General features: G+C 42.0%; 1 protein-coding gene across 2 annotated transcripts in view; it reads right to left on the reverse strand.

The window, feature by feature from the left end:
- RBM25 (RNA binding motif protein 25) overlaps window positions 1–4,552 on the reverse strand; it is a 56,769-nt gene extending 52,217 nt beyond the window's left edge. For both annotated transcript variants that reach the window (XM_006730961.3, XM_081830284.1), the window contains exon 1: window positions 4,369–4,552. The gene's annotated coding sequence lies outside the window, so the exon portion shown is untranslated. The remainder of the gene's footprint in view (window positions 1–4,368) is intronic.
- Window positions 4,553–17,993: the final 13,441 nt, after the last annotated feature.

A 17,993-nucleotide genomic window follows, 5' to 3' on the forward strand; every position in this document is an offset into this window, starting at 1 on the left:
TGAAATTAAAATGGGTGCATTATATTGTATGCAAATTTTCTCAATTAATCTCGCCTCCTCCATCCAAAACTTTTTCAAACAAACAAAAAAAAACTTTCAAATAAGATTTCTCTCTACCACTCAAAATATGCCTGCATTCTGCTTTTCTTTTTTTCCTCTTTACACTTTTAAATCACTCCTTTTTTCCTACACCATTTACTGCTTACAACCATTCCTCCAATGCAGATTTATCCCAACAGAAAACAAATTATTTCACCAGGAATAGATATACTGGCTAACCCCATCGGGACACTGTGTGCCAGCCAAATTTCTGAATGGTTAAGAGGCAAATGAATCAACAGATTCTCCTTAGTAAACACTTATACAACTCATTCATTCATTCAACAAATATCTAGCTCCAATTGTCTGTCAGGTTCTTTTCTAAGCGTTAGTTTTATTAGCTCTGAAAGAGCAAATTTTAAGTTATTATATAGTTACACAGCCAGCCCAGTGGCTCTACACTGAATATATATGATATGACTATAGAAGGCATTGTTCCCTGCAGTTTATAGGCTGCAGGGTATAACGGACTGACATACCTGCCCCAGCCTAAGCAAAACGAAACCTTCAAAACGTCATTTTTCAAACTGAATTTCTACAGAAGTGGAGTCTTCGGGAACTATTCCTAAGAAAAAGTGTTCCACGTCCAAAGAATGGGAAATGCTTTATTAACAAAAAGTTTCTTTTGCAGGAAAACTTTTCAGAGGTGTGAAAATACTCAAGTCTCTCAAAGGGGAGCTGATCTTTTTCTGAGATTTCCACTTAGCTGTTTTACCATCTTCGATGATTAGAAAGCACACTATCTACAGAGAAAAATTAGTGGTAGTCTGAAGCTGAGGTGGGAACAGGGAGTGACGTGCAAACAGGAAAGAGGAATCCTTTTTGGAGTAACAGTTGCACAACTCTGAACATTTACTAAAAAATCATCAAATTACACATTACAAAGAGTGTATTTTATGTGTTAATTACACCTTAATAAAGTTGCTTTTAAAAAAAAGCAATACCAATTTGGGGCAATTTCAGGGTAAATCCAATTAAGACCTGTAGATTAGACAATACTGCATCAATATTAATTTCCTGATTTTGTTCACTGTACTGTTGTTAAATATGAAAATGTCTTTATTCTAGGAAATGTACACTGAAGTGTTTAAGGGCTACGGGATGTCTCATCTGCAGCTTACTAGCAAAACACTTCAGAAGAAAACTATGAAGAAAAAGAGGAGAGGATAAAGCAAATTTGTAAAATGTTATCAATGGGGAATCTGGGTGAAAGGTATCTGAGAATTCTTTCTACTATTCTTGAAACTTTTTTGAAGTTTGAAATCGTACCAAATAAGTTTTAAAAAGTATATCAGGGGCACCTGGGTGGCTCAGTCCTTAAGCATCTGCCTTCAGTTCAGGGCATGATCCCAGGGTCCTGGGATTGAGCCCCACATCAGGCTCCCTGCTAGGCGGGAAGCCTGCTTCTCCCTCTCCCACTCCCCCTGCTTGTGTTCCCTCTCTCTCTATGTCTCTTTAAAAAAAAAAGAAAAAAAGGTAGTATCAATTCTGGTGGTGTAAATATTATGTTCTTTTTCTTAAGTTTCAAAATTCAAAAAAAGGGCAGAAAAAAAGCTATTCAAAAACTTTAAGGCGGAGTCAATCGAAATCCTTTTAGGAATGGCAGTGGTAGTTGTCAGAAAAGACTATCAAGATTAAACAAAATACACAGAATATTTTTGTAAGACATTAAAAGACTCAATGACTACTTCTGCTTCCAAAGTTACAAAATAGTCAATATAATTTTTCTTTAAACCATACATAAATGAGAAAAGTACATAGCTAATTTGTGGCCCAAAAAGTTACTTGAAAATCCCAAACTCTTATTAGGTCTGAAGTAGTTACCAATGTTAAAAAGAACTCATTTTATTTTAGAAACATATTTAAAAGCTTTACCACAGTGGAATAAAAAGATACCAAACCACAAAATAAAAACACTTAGCCCAAACTATTATTAATATATATGGTGCCTATTTGCAACACTGGAACAATAAAAACATTTTCTTCCTAGAAGTGGTTTGGAACCATACCTAAATAAATAAGGGGAAAACCTACTTTGGGGATCCCAAATGGAAATTTGAGAACCCCAAGGATTTTTTTTTTTTTTTTTTTTTTAAGTAGACTCCACACCCAGCGTGGAGCCCAACACAGGGCTTTAACTCACAACCCTGAGATCAAGACCTGAGCTGAGATCAACAGTTGGACGCTCAGGGCGCCTGGGTGGCTCAGTCGGATAAGTGTCTGACTCTCAATTTCGGCTCAGGTCATGATCTCAGTGTCTTGAGACCAATCACACGTCAGGCTCCACGCTCAGCAGGGAGTCTGCTTGAGAGTTTCTCTCTCTCTCTCTCAAGTAAATAGATAAATCTTAAAAAAAAAAAAAAGAGTTGGACAAAAATAAAAATAAATAAAAAATAAAGAGTTGGACACAAGTGACTGAGCCACCCAGATGCCCCAAGAAGATAAATTATTTAATAAAAATATTAACTAATGTATTAATTTATTTCTGTTTACAAAAGTCTTCAACATACATTATCTCACTGAATCTCCCAAATTACCTGGTGTAGATGTATTATTCTCCTTTTACAGATGAAGAAGCTAACCTGTCCAAGGGAACACAATAAGTGGGTGGGAACCCCAAGGTCATCCCCACTATCCTGAAATTACCAATCCAAAGGCTGTATCACTGTATCACAATGCCTCTTTCTAGTAACAACATACCAAGAAGAAACTTCTGATTAAGGGTTAACTTTGATTTCATTTATAAAAGTCTATTCAGAGTACACTAGAAGAAATGTTAAGAGTCAGGATTAGGGCGCCTGGGTGGCTCAGTTGGGTTAAGCGACTGCCTTCGGCTCAGGTCATGATCCTGGAGTCCCTGGATCGAGTCCCGCATCGGGCTCCCTGCTCGGCAGGGAGTCTGCTTCTCCCTCTGACCCTCCCCCCTCTCATGTGCTTGCTCTCTCTCATTCTCTCTCTCTCAAATAAATAAATAAATAAATCTTTAAAAAAAAAAAAGAGTCAGGATTAGGCTCTTAAATAACAATATCAGTTAACTTGGACTAAACACTATGTTACTTAGACACTGCACTAAGGATTTTACGTACGTTTTTCTCAATACCCCGTCACAATAACCTATGAAGCGGATACTATTCTAATCCTCAATTTACAGATGAAGAAAACCAAGACTTCAAGAACAGTTAAATTAATTAGAACAGTATACTATCTGCTTGAATCATGAGGAACCGATGATCAACTGGATGCCTTTCAAGGCCTCTGAAGGTTTCTGAAAATCTTTTAAAAATTAAAGTTCCCAACACAACATAAAAATTGTTTATATTCTACTGCCAACTACCTAATTCAGGGTACTTCATACTATAGCAGCCTGGTACAACAGAAGTCCAATCTCTTCCTTCCTTTCGGTCGGCTCCACTCTGCCCAGTATCAAAATGGCTTTTCCATGGCAATATAAATCCACATTACATAACTTCAAAATAATCTTCATATTCCTAGATCTACTTCGAAAAACGTATTTAAAAAGTACTGAAGACCAAAGAAAAGAAAGAAAAAAGTAACACATTTTAATGTGGAGCTTGGTCATCGCCTAGAATGAATGGGAATATAATTTACTGCAACCTCCCATGAAGGAAGGGGGCAAGACCACAATACTCATCACAATCTTAAACAAGAGAACCAGGGGGGTTGCTAAAAAAGGTGGGCATTAGCTGAATTCGGGTTGGGGGAGTGGGGGAGTCTACTCGGTGGCGGGCTCTGAATGCCCAAAGAGGAAAAGAAAGAAATCCGTTGGTGGCCAGCACCTCGCTAAAAAGGGTGGGTGCTTGTTAGCTTGTAAGCAGAGCCTGGGGCAAGAGTGTCCTAGGCCCGGAAAATCTACAGTAGGGCTCCACAAGCTCGGGTTAGAAAGGGGCCTCGGAGAAGGGCTCCCAAGGGGCCGACCGATCATTTTTTGGCAAACGTGGAGCCCAAAAGGGCCGAGGCGATTCACTCTGTGGCGGACCGTGGAAAGGAAAAGGAAAGTGGGCGACAATGCAAGGAGGAAAGCTCTGGCAGTAGGTCCGGCCTCCACGGGCTCCTGCTGGGCCCACTGGTTTTCGAGGCCTTTGAGAAGTGGAGAAACCCAAGCCTCGTGCCCGTCCCCTCCCCCACCCCAACCCCCCTTTACCCCCAATCCCACCTCGGCCCTTTCGCAGCCTCCCTGGCTTCCCCTCCTCCCGCAACCGAGGCACCCGGTTTCCCGGTTCCCACACGCGTTCAGAGGCGTGAACTCACCCGCCGCTGAGGAAACAGTATGGTCTTCGCGGTCTTCCGAGCTCCAGGTTACGAGTGGGCTCCACCGGTTCGAGGTTTCTGCGCGCCGCTCACCGGGAGACTGGTTCCGAAGCGCCTACTCGCACAGGCCGCAAACACAGCCGCGCTGCGCGGGGAGCTTCTGGAGGTCTTCCTCTTGCCCGGCGTGCACTGCGGCCGGGAGAGTGAAGAGGAGAATCATAGAGAAGAACGCGTATAGATAGTCTTCTCTTTTGGCTCTGAATCACCACGCAGCGGCGAATAACCATAGAGAAGGAGCGCCTGGTGGGGACTAGAAAGGCTCGAGCTGTAAATTACGACCCACCCTGCCATATTTGATTGGAGCTGATTGAATCTTATGACTAGGAGACGCCATCTTGAGGTCAAGGTTCCGGTGCGCACGGGGCACAGGCTGTTAGAGAATTTCTTACGTTTTGTAGTTTGTGTTTCGGGACTTATAACGTTGCTCTGTGGCTCATTGAGGTTCGGTGTACTGCACACCGGGCCTCACCTAGCACCTCAGCGAAACTGGGAGTGCTTACCTTTCCCTGGAAAACAGCTGCTCTTGATACCGAGAAATAACTGGCAAAGGGCGTGGTGGTTTCAAGTGTATGCGCACACCCCTAGTAGGGCCAAAGAGGTGGCTAAAGGTACTTGAAATACCTAAAACGGCCTGTGAAAGCTTTTAACATAACTTTCATTCTGTAATGTAAAGGTGCTGAAAAGAACTTCGCTTATTAGATTAACGGAAATAAAACTAGATTATTAGAAATAAACTAACGGGGGTGCCTGGGTGGCTCAGATGGTTAAGCGTCTGCCTTCAGCTCAGGTCATGATCCCAGAGTCCTGGGATCGAGTCCCGCATCGGGCTCCCTGCACCGCGGGGAAGCCTGCTTCTCCCTCTCCCACTCCCCCTGCTTGTGTTCCCTCTCTCGCTAGGTCTCTCTCTGTCAAATAAATAAATAAAATCTTTAAAAAAATAAACTAATGAAACTAATCATAAATGATTCTTCAATTTATGAATATTTATGGGCAGTATCTTTTCACAGGCCTTTGTTGCCTAACTGGCTTCTCAAAAGCCTTATCATTTATTCAATATAAATTTATTGCCTCCCTGAGTGCCTGGTGCTGAGCTAAATGCTGGAAGTATGAAGGTAAACACGCAAGTGAGATTTTACCGCTGTTTAGAAAGAGCTGCAAACAACGCAGAACAGATGACAAACTGACCACTGTGTATAAAATTGAAACATACTGCCTTTCCTTATATGCTTTTCCTATTGAATTTTACTCTATAGCACTTATCACCACTTACAGTAGTATATATTTTTCTTATTTATTTTATAGTTTGTCTTTCCCTACCCCACTAGAAAGTAAATGTAAGGAGTGCAGGAATTGTCTCTTTTGCTCACTGCTCTATCCCAGTGGCTAGGACAAGGCCCGGTACATAGCAAATGCTCAATAAATAATTGTTGAATGAAAGAAATGATTATATGTGAGTACCAACAGAACGTAAAATGCAGTGGGAGACTAATGGGAAAGGCTATAACATTATCATTTGTAAAATTTACATCCACCTGTATTTCTTATTAGGTTTCCTTACCATTAAGTAGAGCTAATAATATCTATTCCCCAGAGCTATTGCAAGAATTAAATTAACTAATGCATGTGAAAGTATTTTGCTCAGTAAAGCGCTAGTCAAATGCTAGTTACATTTTGCAAATAACAGATTATGGGGGTGCTTGGGTGGCTCTGTCGGTTAAGCATCTGCCTTCTGCTCAGGTTATGATCCCAGGGTCCTGGGATTGAGCCCTGCATCTGGCTCCCTGCTCAGTGGGGAGCCTGCTTCTCCCTCTGCCTCTACCCCTCCCCCTGCTTGTGCTCTCTCTTGCTCTCTGTTAAATACATAAATAAAATCTTAAAACAGATTATGCCTTTTTTTTTTACAACTACAGGCATGAACAGAAATCCTTTCAGGTTACTCTGTATTCCCTTTGCTTTGTTAGAAACATTATATACAGGGGTGCTTGGGTGGCTCTGTCGGTTAAGCATCTGCCTTCTGCTCAGGTCATGATCCCAGGGTCCTGGGATCGAGCCCCACATCAGGCTCCCCGCTCTGCGGGAAGCCTGCTCCTCTCTCTCCCACTCCCCCTGCTTGCGTTCCCTCTCTTGCTGTTTCTCTCTCTGTCAAATAAAATCTTAAAAAAAAAAACATTATACTGGGCGCCTGGGTGGCTCAGTTGGTTAAGCAACCGCCTTCGGCTCAGGTCATGATCCTGGAGTCCCGGGACCGAGTCCCGCATCGGGCTCCCTGCTCAGCAAGAAGCCTGCTTCTTCCTCTGACCCTCCCCCCTCTCATGTACTCTCTCTCATTCTCGCTCTCTCAAATAAATAAATAAATCTTTAAAAAAAAATTATATACAAATTCACATATTACTTTTATAGTAAAGCCTTAAAGAGAGAGTTGTCTTAAGTAAGTTTGCTAACTTTTTTGTTGCTTACATTGACCCGACATCCATTCCCCTGCCTTTGGTAATGGCACTCCAAATTTCTTAAAAGAAACCATCCTTCCACTACTCCAGATCTTTGTAGTTTGGATGTAAACTCTTAAGCCTAGCCAGACACTTTAGGACACAGGGATAAAGTTATAACCCAAGCAGAGGCGGATAATTGAGTACTTATGTTGTACCAGGCACTATTTTAAGTATCTTGCAAATATCAGCAACTTTGAACCTCAATGCAATCCACCAAAGTAGGAACAATTGTGGTACAGATGAAGAAACTAAAGGCTTAGAAAGGTCGAATAAATTGCCCAAAGTTATAAGAACAGTAAGTGTTGGAGCCAGTTTGGTTCCTGATTCCATGGTCTCAACCATTACACTATTGCTGCTTCACCTAGCAAGAATAATGCTAAAAGGGGTTGAGGGAGGGGACTCTATCTTTTTCACTTAACTTAAATCTGGAAGGATTTAAACTTAGAACTACTGGGGATAAGAATGAAAAAATCACAGAAGAAAGCTAAGAAAAGGTGAGAGATTTTTTGACAATATCATTTGAGAACATAGATTCAGCCTTTTTTTTTTTTTTTTTTTTTTTTTTTAAGATTTACAGGGGCACCTGGGTGGCTCAGATAGTTAGTCATCTGCTTTGGGCTCAGGTCCTGATCCCAGGACCTTGGGATCGAGCCCCGCATTGCAGGGCTCCCTGCTCGGCGAGGAACCTGCTTCTTCTCCCTCTACTGTTCCCCCTGCTTATGCTCTCTCACTCTCTCTGTCAAATAAATAAAATCCTTTAAAAAAGTAAAATTGGGCGCCTGGGTGGCTCAGTTGGTTAAGCGACTGCCTTCGGCTCAGGTCATGATCCTGGAGTCCCTGGATCAAGTCCCGCATCGGGCTCCCTGCTCGGCAGGGAGTCTGCTTCTCCCTCTGACCCTCCTCCCTCTCATGTGCTTGCTCTCTCTCATTCTCTCTCTCTCAAATAAAAGAAAAAAAAAATCTTTAAAAAAGTAAAATTAATAAAAATAAAATTAAAAAATAATAAATAATAAATTTTAAAAAAGATTTACAGAGAGCACAAGCACATGCACAATCGTGAATGGGGGAGGGGCTGAGGGAGAGAAGCTTCAAGCTAACTACCCCCTGCTGAGTCCATAGCCCAATTCAGCCAGGGCTCTAGCTCATGATCCATGAGATCATGACTTATGGCAAAACCAAGAGCTGGAGGCTTAACCAACTGAGCCACCCAGGCACCCCAAGATTTGGCCATTCTTAAAGCCATTATGTTTCTAGACTTCCCAATATGTAAGCAAATATATTACTTTTCCTAAATCAGTTTGAATTGAGTTTTCTATCCCTTCAACAGAAAGAGTCCTAAACAATACACTTGTATATCACTTACAGAGATAGGCCAAGCCATTCACCTGCAATAACAGGCATCCCACTTCTGAAGAGTTTTTTCTCATAAGCCCTTGCTGAGGAAAGTGACTGTAGATAATTAATTTGGATGCTGGTGACCACATTATGTGTGTTCTGACCCTATTCCTATGGCCACATCTGGTCAGCAACATAGCATGGGACCTGTGAGAAAAACATTGTTTAGTTGGCCCATGCAGATCCTGTCAAGAATTTAAACCAGAGATGTAGAGGATTCAATTAATTGACAGCAGAAGAGAAATGCAGTGATGGGTGATAATGTGGGTGAATCATATCAAAAACAGAAGGTCACTAAATAGGCACCTTTGTTCCCTAGATTGGAAGGAGGAAATTATTGGAATTCTTTTTTTTTTTTTTAAGATTTTATTTATTTGACAGAGACACAGCGAGAGAGGGAACACAAGCTGGGGGAGTGGGAGAGGAAGAAGCAGGCTTCCGGTGGAGCAGGGAGACCGATGCAGGGCTCGATCCCAGGACCCCAGGATCATGACCTGAGCCGAAGGCAGTCGCTTAACCAACTGAGCCACCCAGGCGCCCCTCCTTTTTTTTTTTTTTTTTAAGATTTTATTTATTTGAGAGGGAGAGAGCAATCGCACAAGCAGGGGGAGTGGCAGGCAGAGGGAGAAGCAGGCTCCCCACTGAGCAAGGAGCCTGATGCGGGACTTGATCCCAGAACCCCAGGATCATGACCTGAGCCAAAGGCAGACGCTTAATCGACTGAGCCACCCAGGCATCCCAAATTATTGGAATTCTTATCACGCACCTGAGCTGTCATCAGAACTGCTGGATTTAAAGCAATATCCTGATGAATATCTAGTCTCCCAGATATTCAGCCACGTAGCTTCAGTTCCTGCTTCATCATTCCAGGGCGTTCCAGGGATCATGACCTGAGGTGAAGGCAGACACTTAACCGACTGAGCCACCCAGGTACCCCTTAATTCACCTTTAAATGGGCAAGATAGACACATAATGTTCACTAGTGTTTGCTTGTTTTTTTTTTTAATCACAGCGTATCTTTAAAATGTAGCAAAAGGGCACCTGGGTGGCTCAGTTGGTTAAGCGACTGCCTTCGGCTCAGGTCATGATCCTGGAGTCCCAGGATCGAGTCCCGCATCGGGCTCCCTGCTCAGCAGGGAGTCTGCTTCTCCCTCTGACCCTCCTCCCTCTCATGTGCTCTCTCTCATTCTCTGTCTCTCAAATAAATAAATAAAATCTTAAAAAATAAATAAATAAATAAAATGTAGCAAAATAATTTTGAACAAACAGCTTTTCCCTATATTATTGCCTAGACCTCCAATGTAGGCTACTTTATCAAGATTCATACTTTATGTGAGCTAAAACTGCTGCCACTTGGCATTATTAAAATATTTGTGTAGGGACGCCTGGGTGGTTCAGTCAGTTGAGCGTCCAATTCTTGGTTTCGACTCAGGTAAAGATCTCAGGGTCATGAGATCAAGCCCTGCATCGGGCTCCATGCTCAGTGAGGAGTCTGCTTGAAAGTCTCTCCCTCTGCCCCTCCCCCTGCTCATGCTCTCACTCTCTCTCTAAAATAAATAAATAAAATATTTTTAAAAAGTATTTGTGAAGTTACAGAAGGCAGATATATTGTGTTAGACCTTCTAAAGTTACCAAAAAACAAGTAATAATATCCGGTTAAAGAGATAATGGGTGTAAAGGGCAATTTTCCATGGACTATGCTTTGGCCTGTAAAGAAGAGATACTCACATATCCTTGAAAAATGGAGGGCTTGTTGAAATGTTGTGATAGGAATATGCAAAGTATCAGTAGCAGCGCTTCCTCTAGCTAGCAGATCAGAAGTCAGGAAAGGCTTCCGGGGAGAAGTATTATCCTGAGCCATGTTTTAACCAGTCTGTAAAGGGAAGACAAATGATGAATAAGATATGAAAAATTGTCCCCTTTATTAGTAATCACAGAAATGCTAATACCATAGTGAGATAAAGATTTTAAAGTCCTTCCATTTGGTCCCCTTCTTCCCCTAACCTGGGCAGGGTTATTGGTGCCAGCAACTGTCAGGGGTCAAAGGGGCACACCAGACCACCTTCCATTGAAAGGTGTCTCGTGCCATGTCTCCAAGGACAGAAGACCCCGTTCTCCTAGTGGGTACAGCGTATCTGTGTATGTATATGTGGGTGCATGCACACACGCGCACATGCTCACACATGGAGAAAAATGAGTGAGAAGTCGAATCCAAAGGCAGCTGCTTTCCTGAGTGTGTTCTACTTGTGGGACTGTGAAGCCAGAGCACGCGTGGAGAATTAAATCTCCCAGTCAGAAAACACAGTTCATAGTTTCCATCATTTTCTAAAGAAAAAACTCTGAAGTAGCTAATAATCTAAAATCCAAAAAAAATGAAAAATTTTTAAAAAGTCCTTTCATTTGTAAAATTTAAGAAGTCTGGGGCTCCTGAGTGGCTCAGTTGGTTAGGCAACTACCTTCGGCTCAGGTCATGATCCCGGAATTCCGGGGATCAAGTCCCACATCGGGCTCCCCACTCAGTGGGGAGTCTGCTTCTCCTTCTGACCCTCTCCCCTCTCATGCTCTCTCACACACTCTCTCTCAAATAAATAAATAAAATCTTTAAGAAATAAAATAAAATTTAAAAAGTCTAGTAATACAAAGATGTAGAATAACAGGAACACTCAGGCATTTCTGGTAGAAGTGTGTATTGGTACAACTACTTCAGCATAACCTAGAAAAATAAAGCATGTGCTTTCCCTATGACCCAGCAGCGCACTCCTATTATTATATAGAGAATCCTTTGCATACATGTAACAGGACCATATTCAAGAATGTTTATAACACCGTGGTTCATAAAAGAAAAAAAATTGGAAATTACTCAAATGTCTGACAAGATAATAAACATATTTTCAATGAGTCACATAATGAGCATTATATAAAAATAGAATGAATAATTCAATTTTTTATTGAATTATATATAATTCACAGTTAAACATATGAGATGCTAAACAACAACAAAAACAACAAAAGCCAGAAGTCTATATTGTATGACACCATTGTCATAAAGATTAAAAATTGGCATAGATTTTAAAAAACTGGCGTAAGTAATAATCTATTGTTTAAAGAAACAAATATGTGTGGTTAAACCATATTTTTAAAAAACCAAAGGAATTGGGGAGTCTGGTGGCTCAGTCAGTTAAGCATTCAACTCTTGGTTTTGGTGCAGGTCATGATCTCAGGATCCGGGGATCGAGCCTGGCATCAGGTTCCCAGCTCAGCAGCGAGTTGGCTTGTGGATTCTTTCCTTCCCCCTCTGCCCCTCCCCCTACTCCCGCAGTAGCGCTCTCTCTGTCTCTCCCTAAAAATAATTAAAAACAACAACAACAAAGGAATTATTAATTGAAAATTCAGGGTAGTAGTTACCTCCTAGAGTTATTATTTGCCTTTTGGAGGGAGGAAAAGTAATGAGAAACAGAACATACATGTAGCCTCAATCATTTTGGTAATGTTCTGGTTCACAAACACAGTGATGGGTTTACTAGTTTTCATTTTATTATGCTTCATAATTTTTTAAAGATTTTATTTATTCATTTGAGAGAGAGATAGAGAACACAAGCTGGCGGACAGGCAGAGGGAGAGGGAGAAGCAGACTCCCTGCTGAGCAAGGAGCATGCTGGACATGGGGTTCTATCCCAGGACCGGGAGTTCATGACCTGAACTGATGGCAGAGCATCTGAGCCACCCAGGAGCCCCTATGTTTCATAATTTATATATGCATTACATATATTTTCGATGCAGTAAATATTACAAAATTTTAAATTAAAAATAAACTATGCAATGATATCTATATATACTATAGAAATATTTTCTTTTGCTTTTTAGAATTTTACATAAGTGGAATCATAGAGTTATTCAATTTTCTTTTTCTTTTTTAAGATTGATTTATTTATTTGGGAGAGGAAGGGCAGAAGGAGGAGAAGGAGAGAGAGAGAATCTCCAGCAGACTCCACTCTGAGCAAGGAGCCTGACAGGGCTTGATCCCACAACTCGGAGACCATGACCTGAGCCAAAATCAAGAGTCGGACATTCAATAGACTAGAGTTGAATGAACTCAGGTGACCCTAGAGTTATCCAATTTTCTTTTCTTTTTTTTATTTTTTTTTATTTTTATTTTTTTTTTTTAAAGATTTTATTTATTTATTTGAGACAGAGAGAATGAGAGACAGAGAGCGTGAGAGGGAGGAGGGTCAGAGGGAGAAGCAGACTCCCTGCCGAGCAGGGAGCCCGATGCGGGACTTGATCCTGGGACTCCAGGATCATGACCTGAGCCGAAAGCAGTTGCTTAACCAACTGAGCCACCCAGGCGCCCCTCTTTTCTTTTTTTTAAAGATTTTATTTATTTATTTGAGAGAAAAAGAGCACAAGCAGGGGGAGGGGCAAAGAACGAGGGAGAAGCAGGCTCCCCACTGAGCAGGGACCCTGGTGCGGAGCTCATTCCCAGGATCATGAGATCATGACCTGAGTCAAAGGCAGACACTTAACCGACTGAGCCACCCAGGTACCCCGGAGTTATTCAATTTTCACTCATGAATAGGGCTAGGGTTTTTTTTTGGTTAAATAAGTATGTAGAAATCTACCTAATTTTATTTTTTTATTTTATTTTTTTATTTTTATTTATTTTTATTTATTTGACAGAGAGAGACACAGTGAGAGAGGGAACACAAGCAGGGGAAGTGGGAGAGGGAGAAGCAGGCTTCCCGCTGAGCAGGGAGCCGGATGTGCGGCTCAACCCCAGGGCCCTGGGATCATGACCTGAGCTGAAGGCAGACACTTAACCATCTGAGCCACCCAGGTGCCCCGATATCTACCTAATTTGAAAGACTGAGCTACCTCATTTTTTTTTTAAGTTTATTTATTTATTTTTCAATAATCTCTACACCCAACATGTGGCTCAAACTCACAACCCGAAAATGAAGAGCCCATTGAGCCACCAGGCACCCCTGAGCTACCTCATTTTTAAAATTGCTACATTGGGGGTGCCTGGGTGGCTCAGTCATTAGGCATCTGCCTTCGGCTCGGGTCATGATCTCAGGGTGCTGGGATCGAGTCCCACATCGGGCTCCCTGCTCGGTGGGCAGCCCTGCTTCTCCCACTCCCCCTGCTTATGTTCCCTCTCTTGCTGTGTCTCTCTCTGTCAAATAAATAAATAAAATCTTTTTTTTTTAAATGCTACATTGTATTTAATAATATGGTTGTGTCATAGTGTATGGGACTAGAAAATTTTCAGAAGCAAGTAACAGAGGACCCAACTCAAACTGGCTTAAACAGTAAGGAAATGTTTTGGCTCATTCAGCAGAGGGACTACTAGATAGACTGCCCTTCAGGGATGGGTGATGCAGAGGCTCGGTAATTTTATCAAGAACTTCCTGAGGCACTTGGGTGGCTCAGTTGGTTGGGCGTGTGACTTTGGCTCAGCGTCCTGGGATCGGCTCTATGTCAGGGCTCGCACTCAGCCAGGATTCTGTTCCTGCCTCTCCTGCTGCCCCTCCCCTGTTCATGCTCTCTTTCTCTCTCTCTCTCAAATAAATAAATAAAACCTTAAAAAAAAAAAAAAAGAGAGAGAGAGAACAAGGTTCTTCCTGCCTTGCTTTTTCCCTCTTTGCTCTACCATCTACAATATGGGCCTATGGACCTTATTCTTTTTTTTTTTTTAAGTTCTTATTTTTATTTTTATTATTTTTTTTAGTAATCTCTATACCCAATGTGGGGCTCAAACCCATGACCCCAAGATCAAGACTCATATGCTCTTCCAACTGACACAGCCACACACCCCAATGTGGGCCTCATTCTAAGGCCAGCTCCCCTCATGGAGCCCACATGCTTTTTGATTCAGGAGAAAAACTAAGTGGGTTTCACAAGGTCTCCCAGAAGATCAAGGAAGAACTATCCACAAGCTCCAGGAATCTGAATTGAATCACATCCTAAGCTGAGTTTCTTGCTCTTGCCTAAAACAATCATTGGCAAGATAGATGCAATTACCCTTGCAAAAATCAGGCCTATCCCTTGAGCTAAGAGTCAATTCAGCTTTCTCTGAAACCCAAGGTCTGCGCTGGGTAAAGGTGGATATTTAAACAAAATTAGAATTCTGTTAGAAAAGAAGAGGGAAATAGATACTGAGAAGGCAACCATCGCCCACTATACAGTTTATTTATTAATTTCCTTATTTATGGACATTTGTTTCCATTTTGTACATATTTTTAAATTTTTATTTATTTATTTTAAGTAGGCTCCATGCCCAGTGTGGAGCCCAATGTGGGGCTTGAATTCACGACCCTGAGATCAGGACCTGAGCTGAGATCAAGAGTCCAATTGGTTAAATCGAGACGCATCTTGGTTTTGTACACATTTAAGCAATTTACAGTTAACATCTTAATACATGTTTCCTTTGAAATCATGAAATATGTGTCTATGATATTAAAATGAAATATATGAAATGAAATACATGCTATGTATCAAAGCAAGGTAGAAGGCTATGCTAATTTCTAAAATTGAACAAATACTACCAAATAGCTCTTCAAAAGGGCTATACCATGGGCATCTTGGTGGCTCAGTTGGTTAAGTGTCTGCCTTTGGCTCAGGTCATGATCCCAGGGTCCTGAGATTGAGTCCCGCATTGGGCTCTCTGCTCAGCAGGAAATCTGCCTCTCTCTCTGCGCTTCCCCGCTGCTCCCCTCCTCCCAATCAAATGAATAAAAAAATATTTTTTAAAAAGATTTTATTTTAGGGGCGCCTGGGTGGCTCAGTTGGTTAAGTGACTGCCTTCAGCTCAGGTCATGGTCCTGGAGTCTCGGGATCGAGTCCCGCATCGGACTCCCTGCTCAGCAGGGAGTCTGCTTCTCCCTCTGATTCTCCCCCCTCTCATGTTCTCTCTCTCTGTCTCATTCTGTCTCTCAAATAAATAAATAAAATCTTAAAAAAAAAAGATTTTATTTTATTTATTTGTCAGAGAGAGAGAGAGAGAGAGCACAAGCAGGGGGAGCGGCAGGCAGAGGAAGAAGCAGACTGCCTGCTGAGCAAGGAGCCCAATGCGGGACCCTATTCCAGGACCCTGAGATCATGACCTGAGCTGAAGGCAGATGCCTAACTGACTGAGGCACCCAGGCATCCCAATAAATAAATCTTTTAAAACAAAAAGATAGACATAGTTTCATTGCATTGGTGGAGACCAGGTTCAGATAACAATTGTAGAAAAAGATACTTTTATTAGGGGAAGTAAGAGAAATGATACTTAAACTAAATTAAATATCATTGTCTCCCATTAGAATGTTATATACAGGGGCACCCGGGTGGCTCAGTCGTTAGGCGTCTGCCTTCGGCTCGGGTCATGATCCCAGGGTCCTGAGATCGAGCCCCACATCGGGCTCCCTGCTCAGCGGGAAGCCTGCTTCTCCCTCTCCCACTCCCCCTGCTTGTATTCCCTCTCTCGCTGTGTCTCTCTCTGTCAAATAAATAAAATCTTTAAAAAAAAAAAAGAATGTTATCCACAGGGGCACCTGGGTGGCTCAGTTGGTTAAGTGTCTGCCTTAGGCTCAGGTCATGATCCCAGGGTCCTGGAATCGAGCCCCACGTCAGGCTCCCTGCTCTGCGGGAGGCCTGCTTCTCCCTCTCCCACCCCCTCTGCTGTGTTCCCTCCCTCCCTGTGTCTCTCTCTGTCAAATAAATAAATAAAATCTTAAAAAAAAAAAAAAGAATGTTATATACATATACATCTATATATTGAGTTTAAACTATTTGTAGAAATGCAATTGGTATAGCCCTTTTTTTATTTTTGCAAGAGAGAGAGAGCGCATGAGCATGAGCGGGGGTGGGGGGAAGGAGCAGAGGGAGAGGGAAAGAAGCAGACTCCCCGCTGATTGCAGAGCCCCAACGTGGGCCTTGAGCTTAAGACCCTGAGATCATGACCTGAGCCAAAACCAAGAATTGGCCATTCAACCGCCTGAGCACCCAGGCGCCCCACTACATCTACCTTTTTGCTAAGTCCAGTGGACATTTCTTAGCCTTTATTTTATTTTAGTCTTCTAGCATGTAATGCTTCTGACCACTGCACTTTGACAAATCCTCTTTCCTTGAATTCTGTGTCCCACAGTCTTCCTCTTACCACTCTGCTTCCTCCTGCTTAACCTCCTTAGGAGGGTTCTTTTCTTACACTCATGTCTTAAGATGTTGGTTTTCCGCAGGCCTTCTTCTCCTTACTCTAAGTGATTCCATAGCTGACTCATCTACTCTTAGGGCTTCAACAACCATCTATTCCCAGACCTGTACCTATAGCCTAGACCACTTTAGTTCCCTTCTATTATTGGCCAGTTCCCCACGAAGTACCTGCTCTGGGATTTTCCCTGGGCACTTCAAACCCAACATGGGCAAAACTACACTTATTATTGTCAGCCTCGTTTTTATTTGTTTCAGTAAAAGTCACATAAAATTCATCATTTTAAACATTTTTAAAACGTACAATTTGGTGACTCTCAGTACATTTGCAGTATTGTGCAACAATCACCACTATCCAGGACATTTTCATCACCCCACATGGAAATTTCATACACATTGGGTAGTCACTCCTTATGACCCACTGGCAACCACTAATTAGCTTTCTGTCTTTATAGATTTGCCTATTCTGGGCACTTTCTATAAGTGGAATCACAGAATATGTGGCTTTTGGTGTCTGGTTCTTTCCTGTAGCATATTTTCAAGGTTCATCCATTTTATACCACATGACAGTACTTCATTCCTTTTTAAGCTGAATATTATGCTGTTGTATGAATATGCTTCATTTTATTTATCCAATCATCAATGGATGGACATTTGGTTTGTGCCCACCATGAATAATGGTACTATGTACATGTGTGTAGAGCTTTTTTAAAGATTTTATTTATTTGTTTGAGAGAGAGAGAGAGCATGCTTGAGAGAGACCATGAGCCAGGGGAAGGGGGCAGGAACAGAGGGAGAGGGAGAAGCGGGCACCCTGGGATCATGACCTGAGCTGAAAGCAGACACTTAACCATCTGAGCCACCCAGGCGCCCCCGTGTACAAGTTTTTGTTTGAATATGTTCTCAATTCTCTTGGCTATATCACTAGAAATAGAATTGTGGGATCATATGGTAGTTCTATGTTTAACTTTTTAAGGAAATGCCAAACTGTTTTCCATAGCAGCAGCACCATTTTACATTCCCACCAGCAAAGTCTGAAGATTCTATTTGTCTACATCCTTGCCAATACTTGTTATTCTTTGGGGTTTTTTTGCTAATTATACATTTCCTAGTAAGTGTGAAGTGATATCTCATTAGGGTTTTGATTACTATTTCTCTAATGACTAATGATGTTGAGCATCTTTTCATGTGTTTGTTGGCCATTTGTATACCCTCTTTGGAGAAATATCTGTTTCAAATCTTTTGCCATTTTTAATTGGATTATTTGATTTTTATTATTGTGCTTTAAGAATTCTTTTTTTTTTTTTTTTAAAGATTTTATTTATTTATTTGAGACAGAGAGAATGAGAGACAGAGAGCATGAGAGGGAGGAGGGTCAGAGGGAGAAGCAGACTCCCTGCCGAGCAGGGAGCCCGATGCGGGACTCGATCCCAGGACTCCAGGATCATGACCTGAGCCGAAGGCAGTCGCTTAACCAACTGAGCCACCCAG

This window comes from Leptonychotes weddellii, chromosome 9, assembly GCF_054177405.1.
Source record: "Leptonychotes weddellii isolate Sample4059 chromosome 9, ASM5417740v2, whole genome shotgun sequence".
NCBI classification, from domain to species: domain Eukaryota; kingdom Metazoa; phylum Chordata; class Mammalia; order Carnivora; family Phocidae; genus Leptonychotes; species Leptonychotes weddellii.